This window comes from Vicugna pacos, chromosome 11, assembly GCF_048564905.1.
Source record: "Vicugna pacos chromosome 11, VicPac4, whole genome shotgun sequence".
Lineage (NCBI taxonomy): Eukaryota > Metazoa > Chordata > Mammalia > Artiodactyla > Camelidae > Vicugna > Vicugna pacos.
The window spans coordinates 63,638,116-63,651,589 of record NC_132997.1 but is presented as its reverse complement, the minus strand read 5'-3'; the positions used below and the strand labels follow the sequence as shown (position 1 = coordinate 63,651,589).

The window sequence follows — 13,474 nt, the reverse complement described above, 5'->3', positions numbered from 1 at the left end:
AATATGGATGCTGAGATTGAGCATAGAATAAGCTATTTTTCTTCTTTCTTTCCTCTACCATCAGACACACAAATTTAGAAGGCAAAACAATAAGGGTAATATCAATTTGTTGTTCATAAACATGCAATATTCAACATTAATGTTTTCTATATGTAACAAAGCATGCATTCTTTGTAGTGGTCCCTAAACTCTATCCTTACCTATAAATAAATCTTTTAAATAAATAGGTAAATAATCCCCTGTTCAAATATCCTAAATTGGCAACCAACATTCTGCTCTCTGTATCTGTTTTTATGAGTTTGACTTTTTTTTTTTTAAAAGACTCCACATATAAGTGATAACATGAACTATCTTTCTGTGTCCAGCTTTTTCACTTAGCATAATGCCTTCCAGTTAGTTCCATCCACACTGTCATAAAATACAGGATTTTCTTTTAAAGGCTGAATAATATTTCTTTCTTTATTTATCTATTTATTTATTCATATAATCTGTATTTTCTTGATCCAGTCATCTCCTGATAAACACAGGTTGTTTCCATACCTTGACTATTGTGAATAATGTTGTAATGAACATAAGAAGAAAGTTACCTCTTTGAGATAGTGATGTCGTTTCTTTTGGGTATATAACTAGAAGTGGAATTGTTAGATCATATGGTAAATCTATTTCTAATTTCATATTATTTTCCATATGGTCTGTACCAGTTTACATTAGCACCAACAGTGTTTAAGTGTTCCTTTCTCCTCATCCTCACCAGCATTTGTAGATCTTTTTGAGAACAGCCATTCTAACAGGGGTGAGGTTATATCTCAATGTGGTTTTGATTTGCATTTCCCTGATGATTAGTGATGTTGAGCATCTTTTTCATATAACTATTAGGCATTTGTATGTCTTCTTTGGAAAAAAGGTCTATTCAGGTCCTTTGCCCATTTTTTAAATGGGCTGTTTGTTTTCTTGGTATTAAGTTGTATAAATTCTTCATGCATTTTGGGTATTAACCTCTTATTGGATATGTGGTTTGCAAATTTTATATCTCATCCTATAGGTTGCCTTTCATTTTCTGTATGGTTTCTTTGCTATAAAAGAAATCTTTTAGTCTGATGGTAGTTCCACTTGTGTATTTTTTTCTATTGTTGACTTTGCTTTTGGTATCAAATTCCAGAACTCACTGACAAGATCAATGACAAAGAGTTCACACCCTATATTATTCTTCTAGGAATTTTACAACTTCAGGTCTTATGTTCAATTCTTAACCTATTTTAAGTTGACTTTTGTGCGTGGTTTTAGACAGGTTCATTCCTTTGCAGTGGATATCGAGTCCTATCACCATTTATTGAAGAGATTATCTTTTCTCCTTTTTCAAAAGTTAATTGACCATGTATGTGTAGGTTTATTTCTGGGCTGTCTATTATATTCCATTGATCTACATGTCTGTTTTCATGACAATACCATATTGTTTTGATTACTACAGTGTTCTAATACAATTTGAAATCAGAAAGTGTGATTCCTCCAGCTTTGTTGTTCTTAAGATTCCTTTGGCTTTTGAGGTCTTTTGTGATTTAATAAAAATTTTAGGATTTTTTTTCTACTTCAGTTAAAAGTGATTTTGGAATTCTGATAGGGATTGAACTGAATTTGTAGATTGCTTTGAGTAGTGTGGATATTTTAACAGTATTTTTTTCAATTCACAAGCATGGAGTATCTTTCTATTTATCTGTGTCTTATTTATTTGATCCATGTTTTGTAGTTTTCAGTACATAGATCTTTCACCTTGTTAGTTAAATTATTCCTAAGTATTTTATTCTTTTTGATGACACTGTAAATGAGATTGCTTTCTTAATTTTTCTTTCCAATAGTTCATTGTTAGTGTATAAAAATGCAACAGATTTTTGTATGTTGATTTTGTATCCTGCAACTTTACTGAATTTGTTGATTAGTTCTGTCTTTTTGGTGGAGTCTTTAAGATTTTATACAATAATAACATGTCATTTGCAAATGGCTACAATTTTACTTGTTCTGATCTAGGTGCCTTTTATTTAGTCTTCTTGATTAAGTGCTATGGCTAGGATTTCCACAGACACTGTTGAATAAAAGTGGCAAGAGTGTGTATCCTTTTCTAGTTCCTGATTTTAGATTTTAGAAAAGCTGAAATCTTTTCCTCTAGCTTTACTATGAAATAAGATGTTAACTGTGGGCCTCTTTTATATGACTCTTACTAAGCCAAGGCACATTCCAGCTATACCTAATTTTTGAGAGTTCTTTTCATGAAAAGATGTTGAATTTTGTCAAATTTTTTTTGCATCTATTGAGATGATCATACAATTTTTATCCTTTGTTTTGTGAATGTGGTCTGTCACATTTTTTGATCTTCATATGTTGAATCATTCTTGCGTTCAAGGAATAAGTTCCACTTGATCATGTTATATGACCCTTTTAAAGTACAACTGATTTTGGTTTGCTAATATTTTGTTGAGAATTTTTGCATTTATGTTCATCAGGGATATTGGCTTGTGATTTTCTACTGCTGTAGTGTCCTTGTCTGGTATGAAGGTAATACTGACTTTCTGAAATTAGTTTGGAAGTGTCTTTTCCACTTCTGTTTCTTGGAAGAGTTTTGAGAATGCTTGGTATTAATTCTTCTCTAAGTGTTTGATAGAATTCAATAAAGTCAAAATAAAGTCAAAGCCATTTTTGTTGGGAAATTTTTGATTACTGATTCAATTTCCTTACTTGCTATTCATTCAGATTTTTTATTTTTTCATGATTCGATCTTGTTAGATTATACATATCTAGGAATTTATCCATTTCTTCTAAGTGATCTAATTTTTTAGTATATAATTGTTCATGGTAGTTTCTTACAATTCTTAGTATTTCTGTGTTATCAGTTGTAATGTCTCCTTTTCATTTCTGATTTTTTTTATTTGACTTCTGTTTTCTTGGTCTAGCTGCTTCCTAATTTTGTCGTCTCAACAATGATGTGATGCTTTTATTTTCATTGATCTTTTCTATTATCATTTTTTTCTATTTCAATTAATTCTGCTCTAATATTTGTTAGTTTTCTCCCTCCACTAACTGTGGGCTTAGTTTTTCTTCTTTTTCTTGTTCCTTGAGGTGTAAAGTTAGGTTGTTTATTTGCGATGTTTCTTTTTTCCTAATGTAGGTGTTTATCACCATAGTCATCCCTTTTAGAATCATCTTTGCTGTATCCCACAGTTTTGGTATATTGTATTTCCATTTTAATTTATCTCAAGATGTTTTTGATTTCCTTCTGATTTTTCCTTTGACCTATTGGTTGTTCAGGATCACTTTGTTTAGTCTCACATATTCATGAATTTGTTGTTTTCCTCTTGTAATTGATTACCGTTGTAGTCAGAAAAGATGATTGATTAATATGATTTCAATCTTCTTTAATCTATAAAAATTTGTTTTGTGGTTTAACATTTTATATCCTGGAGAACTTTCCACGTGTGCTTGAGAAGAATGTATATTCTGGCTGCTGGATGAAATAGTCCATATATGTCTGTTAGTTCTATCTGATCTAACACATAGTTTAAGTCCAATGTTTTCCTACTGATTTTCTGTCTTAATGATCTATTGTTGAAAACGGTGTACCGAAGTCCCCTACTGTTATTATTGTTGTGTCTTCCTTTAATTCACTGTTTAAAACAACAAACAAGCCCTAAAGTTCTAAGTGAGTTGGTCAAATTTATTTACTTACTTTCCTTATATTATTTTGCTTATGTAGAATTGCTTTTCCATTTTTTTCCAAGGAAATTTCATGTCAATACAACTATCACTCTTGAGCCATTTTTATGGAGAAAAGTTCCTATAAAGTATAATATGTTCTGGTAGCTCTTCTGCATGTTATTGGTTTAAAAAATATTATATAAACAGTGTCTTGACCACAAGTGTACTGTAGCAAAGAATGCATTGTTAGTAGATTTTTGATGCTTAATCATTTTGGGGAAGATAAGTCTTTCTATTATCTCTCTTCATGAATTAGGACTACTAAAACATATGGCTTGGTGATAGAATGGCCCACTCCCTATAACAATCAGCATTGGATATCTAGATTATGCCTTTGGTTAGGAATTAAATTTAGAGCTAAAATTTAAAGACATAAATACTGAGCTAGGATGAAAACACTGGACTGGTGGCACCACCTTAAAAAGTGAGGCTAGGGGCAAGGCCTAATTGGACTATCTCAAATCTGTCTTAAATTTGGGAAGGTGGGTTCTCTGTTAATTTTATGGAATTATCGAGAAGAAGGATTATAAAGCAGAATATAACGGGGATTTTCCTATGATTTGTCAAGCGTAGGGAATTCAACCATTCAGTCAGTCTTAGAAGATGTCAAATCTTGGGAGGTTGCATCAAGATTCTGAGAGAACTTTAGAAACTGATTGACACATATGGTCCACATCACTCTCAAAAATTATGATGTGGTAACATATCAGGATGTTTTCCCATTAACATTTTAGTTCTATTAGTGATCAATATCATTATCATGACTTAGATCTCTCTTTCCCTTTTTCAGCCTCTGAAACCATAACCTTGATTATATCCCTTTGAACTGAGGTGCTGTGTGCGTAAAGTCCAATAAAAAATTTACACTTTACCACGAAAAGTTCATTCATCCTTCCAAGTAATATTATTGAATATACACTCTATGTCAGGCATTTGGCAAAAATTATGTTGGTAGTCCTGCCCTTGAGAAGTTTGCTATCTGGTAGAGTTATTTTACTCCTAGAAATTCTGATACAAAAATGAAGAAAAATGTCTGGTTTGGTGCTTGAAAACCTGAGAGACTGAGATGCATTCAAGACAGAAGAGGGCAAAGAAAGGGACCTGGAGGATCTCAAAGAAAATTTTTAATTTTCTTTACCACTCTTGTTCCTTGGTCTAAAGCACTTCAGTGCTTTCAAGATTAATGTGGAGGCAAGTTAATACACAATGTCAAGAGTTCTCTTGTTAGAAACTCCATGCTCAAAAAGTGCCCTGAGGTATTCTCTGATCATAAAATGCTGTGCTGGAGAGAATGCAAAAACAATGTCAAGATGAATTAATCACATATCATTATTCCATGAAAGCCAAGAACTCAATCATTAGTCCACAAAAGTCAAGAACTCTCAATAGGGATGAAACTCAAGGCCAGCTGTTCCTATAATGGTTTCTCATTATAATCAAGTTATTGGTTATAGCATTACAGGAACCAATAAACAGATTAGATTGCATGGGTGACATGCATCCTGACACAGTCTTTGCATAAAGCCTTCTCCTCCAGGTACTGGTCCTTACTCAGAAAAGCTCCATTTGGTGAAAGGATTCTTTGGCTTTTGGACTCAGGAACAATTCCTCTTTCAAGAGTTTTCTAGCAGTTTACGCATAACCCTGATGAGTTCTTCTAAAGAGTGTATTATAATTAAATTAAATTTAGCTAAATTAAATTAATAGAAACCAAAATTGTGTAACTGATTCATGCATTACCTTGGCTGATTTATAGACACTGGAAAGTTTTATATTTGATCACAGTGATTCTCAACTTAAGTGCACATTAGAAACATCTGTAGAGCTTTTTACAAATATTGATTCATATATTTCTTGTACTTTCTGAAGTGCTTTCTGCATTCCTGAAGTGAGCATGGGATTTTTTTTTTCTTAAAAAAATCTCCATAGGCAGTTATTGATCCCCCAACAAAGACTGAGAGCCACTGGTCTGAGGCATATAAATCAGCCTTTACTCCAATTAATGTGGTGCCGTCGATCATTTCTGTAAATGTGAATATCAAACCCTTGATGTATAAAGAAACTGTTCTTTATGACATTCTGATATTTGAAAAACTGGATAGTCCCCTGAGCTTTAAGAAATGCTGCATGGTTAAAATAATAATAGTAAACACTAAGCGTTCAAACCAAGAAAAGACTACTTTGTTCTTACAAATCAGTCAGTTGGTGCCAGTTTTCTGGTCAGAAGGATGAAAATGTATAATAGGATTGTGTAGCATCTTCAGCTGTTGAAGGCTGATGGGAAGGAGTTTAATTGTTCCATAACTTCACCTAAACCATTAAAAAAAAATCCTACTTATTCTCTCATCCTCTCTACAAAAGTGGAATGGCATAAATGACTTAGAAATATTTAAATGAGAACTTTGTTGTCAAAAGTTGAATAACTATAATAAATTCATCTGTGTAGTAAATTCTGTTCCTAGTTTGGAAAGTACCTTTGAAACAATGTAACTCAAACTTCTTTTGAACAAAGTCCTAATCAAAGGTGAAATAAGTCTTTATAACTGCTTGAAATTTTAACTGGTTTTATTTCTGCTTTGGAAAAATATAAATTCCTGCTTTCCAAATAAGGAGCCAACAAACTCATTCCCAAGAAATACATAAATCTATATAAAATCAAATTTGACCATTTTTAATCTCAAAGAGTTATATTTTATGTTTGATACAGTACTTATGAAGGTTATAGACATTATAATTATATGACTGCAAAAGACCTAAGTCTGAACCATTTCTTGGGTTGGAAGTAGTCAAGAATGCCTTCCTCTGAGTTCATCCTTGTGGCACAAATTTCCTGCCATGTAATAATTATACAGTTGACCTTTGAACAGCTCAGGTTTGAACTGCATGCATCTGCTTACATGTATTTTTTCTAATAAATACACAGTCACCCCTCCATACCTGTGGGTTTCATATTCGCAGATATGGAAGGCTAACTATGGGACTTGAACACTGGAGTTTGGTATCTGTGGTGGGTCCTGGAACCAATTCCCTGTGGATGCTGATGTAACTGTATATGTTAATGCCAAATATCGGACTTGAAAGCAGTGCCTTTAAAGCAGATACTCTCTCACTCATCTTTTATTAATTATTCAGATACTTGTTTTGTTAATCAACAAACATTTAAAAATTAACATTAGGTGCTAGGCCCTATACTGGTTAAATAATAGAGGGACCTAGATGGACACTAGCATAATTCTTAAAGAGCTTGAATTCTATTGAAGGAAGACAATTAAACAAATGATTTAATACAATGTGAACAACAGTAAAACTTAAATATAAACTCAACTCATTATAAATAGTACAAAGAGTGGCTGATTATTCAGGGGATGGAGACTAAAACGTGGTAGATGTAGAAGGTTTCACAGCAAAGGTGACTCAGCTGAGACTTGATATATGAATCAAATTCACCACGTATTTGGAGACCAACACCTTTCAAATATGAATGGAGGAATGAATGAATGACAAAGTAACCTCAACTGAAAAATTCAGTTACAAGGTTCAGGGAAACCTGCATATTATCAGAGAATCCTAAAACAATGAGATCTTAAGAAATAAAATGTTGATGTTGAGCAACAGACAACATGCCAAAGATAGAGACGTTATCAGAAGCTGAGAGGCTGCACGTGTACGCCCACATCTCATGTTGTCTCTTCTGACTCCTAAGGGTAGCCCTGCGGCTGATACACTGAATTTTACAAAGTAGACTGACTGCTATTCTGCAGTTTTAAGAAATACTGGCTTCTCTGGTAGTATAATCATAAAAATGTAACCATAAGATTGCTGATCTACTTGAAAAATACAGGGCAGAAACAAAAAAGTACAGAAAGTGCCTACTCTAACCATTTCAGCCTAAGTGCCCAGGGACTTCTGGCCTGTATCATAGTCACAGTTTTTCACAAACTTCTTCTGGTAGTATAAAAATGCTAAGCAATATTAATGGAGTAAAATGCACTTTGAGCCTTATTAGCTGTTCTATACATATTTATTTATTTAAAAAATAATGCCAAAGTACAATCACCCAAGATCTCACTTGTAAATCATGTCCAGAGATATGTTACTATTTTTTTCCTCTAAGTGAATCATGAAGAATTAACGTAGAAAAGAATAGGGGAAAGTGACATTTGAAGAACACTAGTCATGATACAAAAAAAAGAATAGAAAAACAGATGTAAAATTGTTTTATTTTTAGCAACCATCTCCTTTCAAAGAGAGTTGTTAAAAAGTAATTTCTGAACTTTCTATTTAAAAACTGATTAGATGTTTCCCATTTTTGTTTGGGCCTCAGAAGACAAAAATTAGGTCTAATAATTGAAGGTACACTGTGGAAAATGAGAAATGTACTGGTCTCTTTTGGTTCCCAAGTTCTTGCTCTCAGCTGGCCTCATCTCTCTGCACAACTTCAATTCCCTTTTTTGACGTCTGACTCTGTGGAGTAAGTACAAAAAAATCACCTAGGGAATGCCTTTATGAATTCATTACTTTTTATTAATTATTGAAAACCTTAAGTTAACTGTATTTTCAGGAATAATTTAATCTTGTTTATATATTTATTCATTCACTCAGTACACACTTAACTGCATGCCTACTGTTTTGGCCCTTCTGGATAAAGTTGTGGGGGAAAAATCGTTGGTTTTATGGAGGTTATAGTTTTGCTTTATCTTGAGACTTAAACAGTTTGGAAGTCATCTCTACTGCCATAATTTGGTCTTTTTATATTTTTCCCATTCTCTCCACTGTTTTGAAAATAAGAATTAATAAACAAGCATCTAAAGCAAACTTCAAAAGTCCATAGTATCCTTAGCTTATGGACATAAATTATCTTAGGAGGAAATAAATTAATCTTTGAAAAGGTGATGTCAAAAGACCCATAGTTCAGTATTAAACAGCTTTATGCCTGAAGTTGTCAGATTGAAACAACCACAACTGTACCAGAAATCTCTTAAAAGACACAGTAAGGTCTATTTATATCCATAGTCTCCAGGGTTTTTTAAGGAAAAATTATATATTGCCTTATAAAAACTGAAATCTAAGACAGCAATGTGAAATCTAGAGTCTGTGTTTTGGGATAAGCAGAGTTAAATAGATGGGATTTAGTTGTTAAGATGAAAACATTATGCAATATCAAATTTTATTTTTATAGTAAAGTATGGTATCTTCCTTTTAGATATAAGGAGATAAGTCTAGTACACATTTATTCTACTTCTCAAGAATCACTTGTTAATTATATTTTTATCATTGTATTCTATAGACTAACATATTTGAAGTCAGAAATACTCATTTACATTCATATTATGCCATTTATCTGCAGTATAATAGAGGACATTTACTTTACCTCAGTTTTGTCATCTGTGAAATGGGATTAAAATAATTATCTATACATGATATACTGTATTTATCTCAGCATTAATAATATATGTATGCATATGTGTGTGTGTGTGTGTATATACATATATATAATGCACACAGAGTATTTGATGAACTACAAACCACTAAAATACATAATAATATTAACATATCTTATTACTTAGGGTATATTCCAGTAATTTTATTTTCCTTACATATTTCATGGCTTATATGATTTGTTAGTTCTTTTTTAAAAAGGGGTATCTTTTAAAATTGTAAAACTACGGTTTTCTACCTTTTCAAAGAATAAGAGAATGCTTATTATATAGGCATATCCTTACAATCATATAAAGCAACACTATTTCACCCTGTAAAGACTGTTAAATTCCCTTTGATCATCTGATTATTTTATTGCCCTGTGATTGGTAAAAGGCATAGCCTCAGTGACATCGATTTGAAATGATTAAGTAGTAAATCTGAATCCCAGTGAGGGATCTATATGCTGTTAGGTCATAATCAAGACATTTCTTGTCATAATTATACGCACATTTTTAATCATCCTTTTTCTTATTAAAAAAAAACACACACTATTAGTCTACACTAATAGAATAGACATACTATAATTTTGAATGTAATCCTAACATCTAGTATATTAGGTATAAGGTAACTCAGATATCTGTTTTCTTTTAAATAAACATTAAATTATCTCTAAACCTCAGCCTATAGAGTGTACACTATTAGTCTATTCATATATCTATTCTATTAGTGTAAATTTTTGAATGTAAATTACTTTAATCGGCACACTGAGTAGTCCAGAATAGGTGCTCAATTGATTTTTTTTTTTAACTGAAGTATAGTTGATTTATAATGTGTTAGTTCCTGGTATACAGCCTGGTGATTCAGTTGTACACACACACACACACACACATATACATATGTATATGTATTATTTTTCATATTCTTATTCATTATAGGTTATTACAGGCTATTGAATATAGGTCCCTGTGTAGGACCTTGTTGTTTATCTGTTTTGTACATAGTAGTTTATATCTGCAAATCTCAAATTCCTAACTTATCCCTCTCCACTCCCTTTTCCCTGTGGTAACCTTGTTTGTTTTCTATGCCTGTGAATCTGTTTCTGTTTTGTAGATCAATTTCATGTCACTTTTTTTTCGATTCTATATATAAGTGATATCATATGGTATTTGTCTTTCTCTATCTGACTTACTTCACTTAGTATGATAATCTCTAGGTCCATCCATGTTGCTGGAAATGGCATGATTACATTAAGTTTTATGGCTGAGTAGTATTCCATTGTATATTTATACCATAAATTATTTATCCAGTCATCATACCCTATAGGCTGAGGTTTACAGGGATAAATTACTGTTTATTTAAAAGAAAACAACTGAGCTACCTAGCAATTCTATTCCTAGGTATACACCCAAGAGAATGGAAAACATATCTCCACACAAAAACTTGTACATAAATGTTCACAGCACCATTATTCATAATGGCCAAAAAAGGAGAAACGACCCAAATTTCCCTCAACCAATAGCTAAATAAATATGATGTATCTATACAATGGAATACTATGCAGCAATAAAAATGAATGAAATACTGATACACTCAGCAACACAGATGAACCCTGAAAACATCATGTTAAGTGAACAAAGGCAGTCACAAAAGGACCCACAAAAGAAGTCACATATTACATTATTCTATTTGTATAAAATGTCCAAAATAGGTAAGTCAATAGAGACAGAAAGTAGATCAGTGGTTACTAAGGGCCAAGAGGAATGAGGAATACCTGCTAATAGACACAGAATTTTGTTCTGGGAAAATAAAAATTTTCCTACATTAGATACTGGTAATGGCTGTACAAATAAAACCACTGAATTGTACACTTAAAGGAAGCATTTTGTGATATATAGATTACATCTCAATAAAGTTGTTATTTAAAAAAGAAAAAAAGTACACCCAAACTATGTATTTCTATTTTAAATAATTTAAAAAATCTGATTATAAAATGTTTATCTGACGCCACCCAACTTAAGAAAATAGAACATTACTGGTATGTTACAATTGCATACCCTTTCATGCATGTTACTGAATTTCATGCTATTTATCACTTGCATTAGTTGATACAGTACAATATATGTATCCCAAAACAATACATGTGCTGGTTTTGCTTTTTTTTTGACTTTATATAAAATAAGTCATGCTTTTGGTAGATTAAACAGACTAGACCCTGATAGGAAATATTTGATCTATACCATTAACAAATGTGACCCAATGGGTATAATATAGAGAATATTATATCAAACAATTGAAGAATTCAACTGTTTTTTAGAATCTCTTTTGTTTATGTTTACTATACTACTTAGATAATTGTTCTTTTCCTCCATTTTACTTTATTAATTAGAACACTGTTTTATGATACCTTTTCACAGGTCAAAATTAAAGATATGTCACGGAGTGTAGGTGTGGGCATGTGGATAATACTAAAAGAACACAGGGAGAGTTATATACTAAAAAGGGATATTACAATTGGCAAATGCTTTAATTATTTGAACTACAGATGAGAAAGGAACATGAAAAACTAGTTTAGGAGTAATAGTATCCAAACATACAGAAATTCCAACATATATTTAGTAGGTAAGATCATCAGCTCCCAAATAGTATCTTAAAGAAATATTCTATCTGCTAATCATGCACATCATCACTTCAATTATAAACCCCACCTACAAGCTGGAAAAAAAAGAAATTGATTTTCTTTCCGCTATCACAGTGGAGATATGTGAAAATAAGACACTCCTAAAAGTATATTCAGCACCTGCACAATAACCATTTAAGGTAGATCTACTTAGCTACAACTGCTTACTTGAAATTAAAATGGTAGACAAAAAATGATTGCCTAAATGTAAGTACCTATTTTGTCATTTTAAATGAAGACAACCAAAAGTTCAATAGGACGATATTTGAATCTTATGGTATCAGTATACCATATATGCTTTTATTTAGGATATAAAGATCTGCAAATAAACATGTAACTACAAAGATTCACAACTTTTAGAATAGAAAAAATGCTTCTACTTTTAATTGTAGAATGTATCACACCTTATTATTGCATAAAAAATGATCTTAAAAATAATTGCATCTGTTAAAAAGGTGCAAACACTCTTAATAGTATTTTCTCAAAGTAATCTACTTGGAGCAAGTATTAAAAATTCTACAAAATTGATAGTTATCCCCTAAATCTACTATCATGGGAAATATATTATCCGCAATAAGATATTTTTGTATCATTTTTCTTTTACCAATTAACTATCTTCTGATTTGGTAATTTGTACCTTTTCTCATTATTCTTCCTTAATTTATATCTCTTTCCCTCATATCCCCCTTACATTTTTCTTCTTTGTCTTTTTGTTTGTTTTCACCCCAATTCATTCTTTTTTTTTTTGTAATGATTTTATTCACCTTTTGGATGTTATTTGGCAACATTTGAACACTTAACACTAACAATAGAGTATCTGCCTAAATACCAAGACACACAGTCTATAAATCTAAGCTCATTTCTGATGCATTAATGGCTTTGGTCAAAATTATTGTTTCTAGGGTGTAGAACAGATAGTTTGTTTACTATTTCCCTATTTAAACTGAAATGGTTTTCTACTTGTTTTCTGTCTATTAAGGCTAAATTAACAGAATTATGTCTCAGGCCAAAACAAATATTCACCCCAATTCATTCTAATCTCTCATTTACCATCCCCCTGCCTGCATAGAAATCTAGCTGTGCTGGCAGATGTCCTTGGGTGGAATAGCTGAAATTCAGTAGTGAGTGAATGAATATATGTTAAAATTATGGCTGTATATAAGAGAAATTTGGCCAAATATCCATTGGGAATGATAGTCTACTCATATAAAGAAAAAGAAAAAGAAAATGTGATGAGTAATTACAAATAGAAGAATGTTTGACCAAATGGTAGGTTTGCTTCCAGTATATGCAAATCTTATGAGCAAATACATTTTTATGGCATCAAAATATAAAATATGTCAAACTGTACAAAATGTCCCAAGAACAACATGCAATTACACAGGTTCCCTAAGTCTTTTTAGAAACTATATACGACCCCAAGACATTGGCTTCCTCAAAGGTTTAGTTTAAGTAAGAAAACACCCAAAACAGACCCCCACCGTGGGCTCAACTACTTTAATTAGGACATCAATCTTCTGAGGCTTTCTGGCTCTTGATCTTGGTATTACTAATATAGCAATTCCCTATCAATTACCATTTCCCATTGAAGAGAGGTAGAAATTCCTAGTTTCTTCAGGGAGCTGACTACTG

At 32.0% G+C, this 13,474-nt stretch overlaps 1 protein-coding gene across 6 annotated transcripts in view; it reads right to left on the bottom strand.

The window, feature by feature from the left end:
- LOC116282436 (protocadherin-15-like) overlaps positions 1–13,474 on the bottom strand; it is a 504,558-nt gene that overhangs the window by 58,586 nt on the left and 432,498 nt on the right. For 2 of the 6 annotated variants that reach the window (XR_012077458.1, XR_012077457.1), the window contains one exon: positions 7,947–8,208. The exons of the other annotated variants lie outside the window; for them this stretch is intronic. The gene's annotated coding sequence lies outside the window, so the exon portion shown is untranslated. Of the gene's footprint in view, positions 1–7,946; positions 8,209–13,474 lie in introns of those variants that run through there. 6 annotated transcript variants of the gene reach the window in all.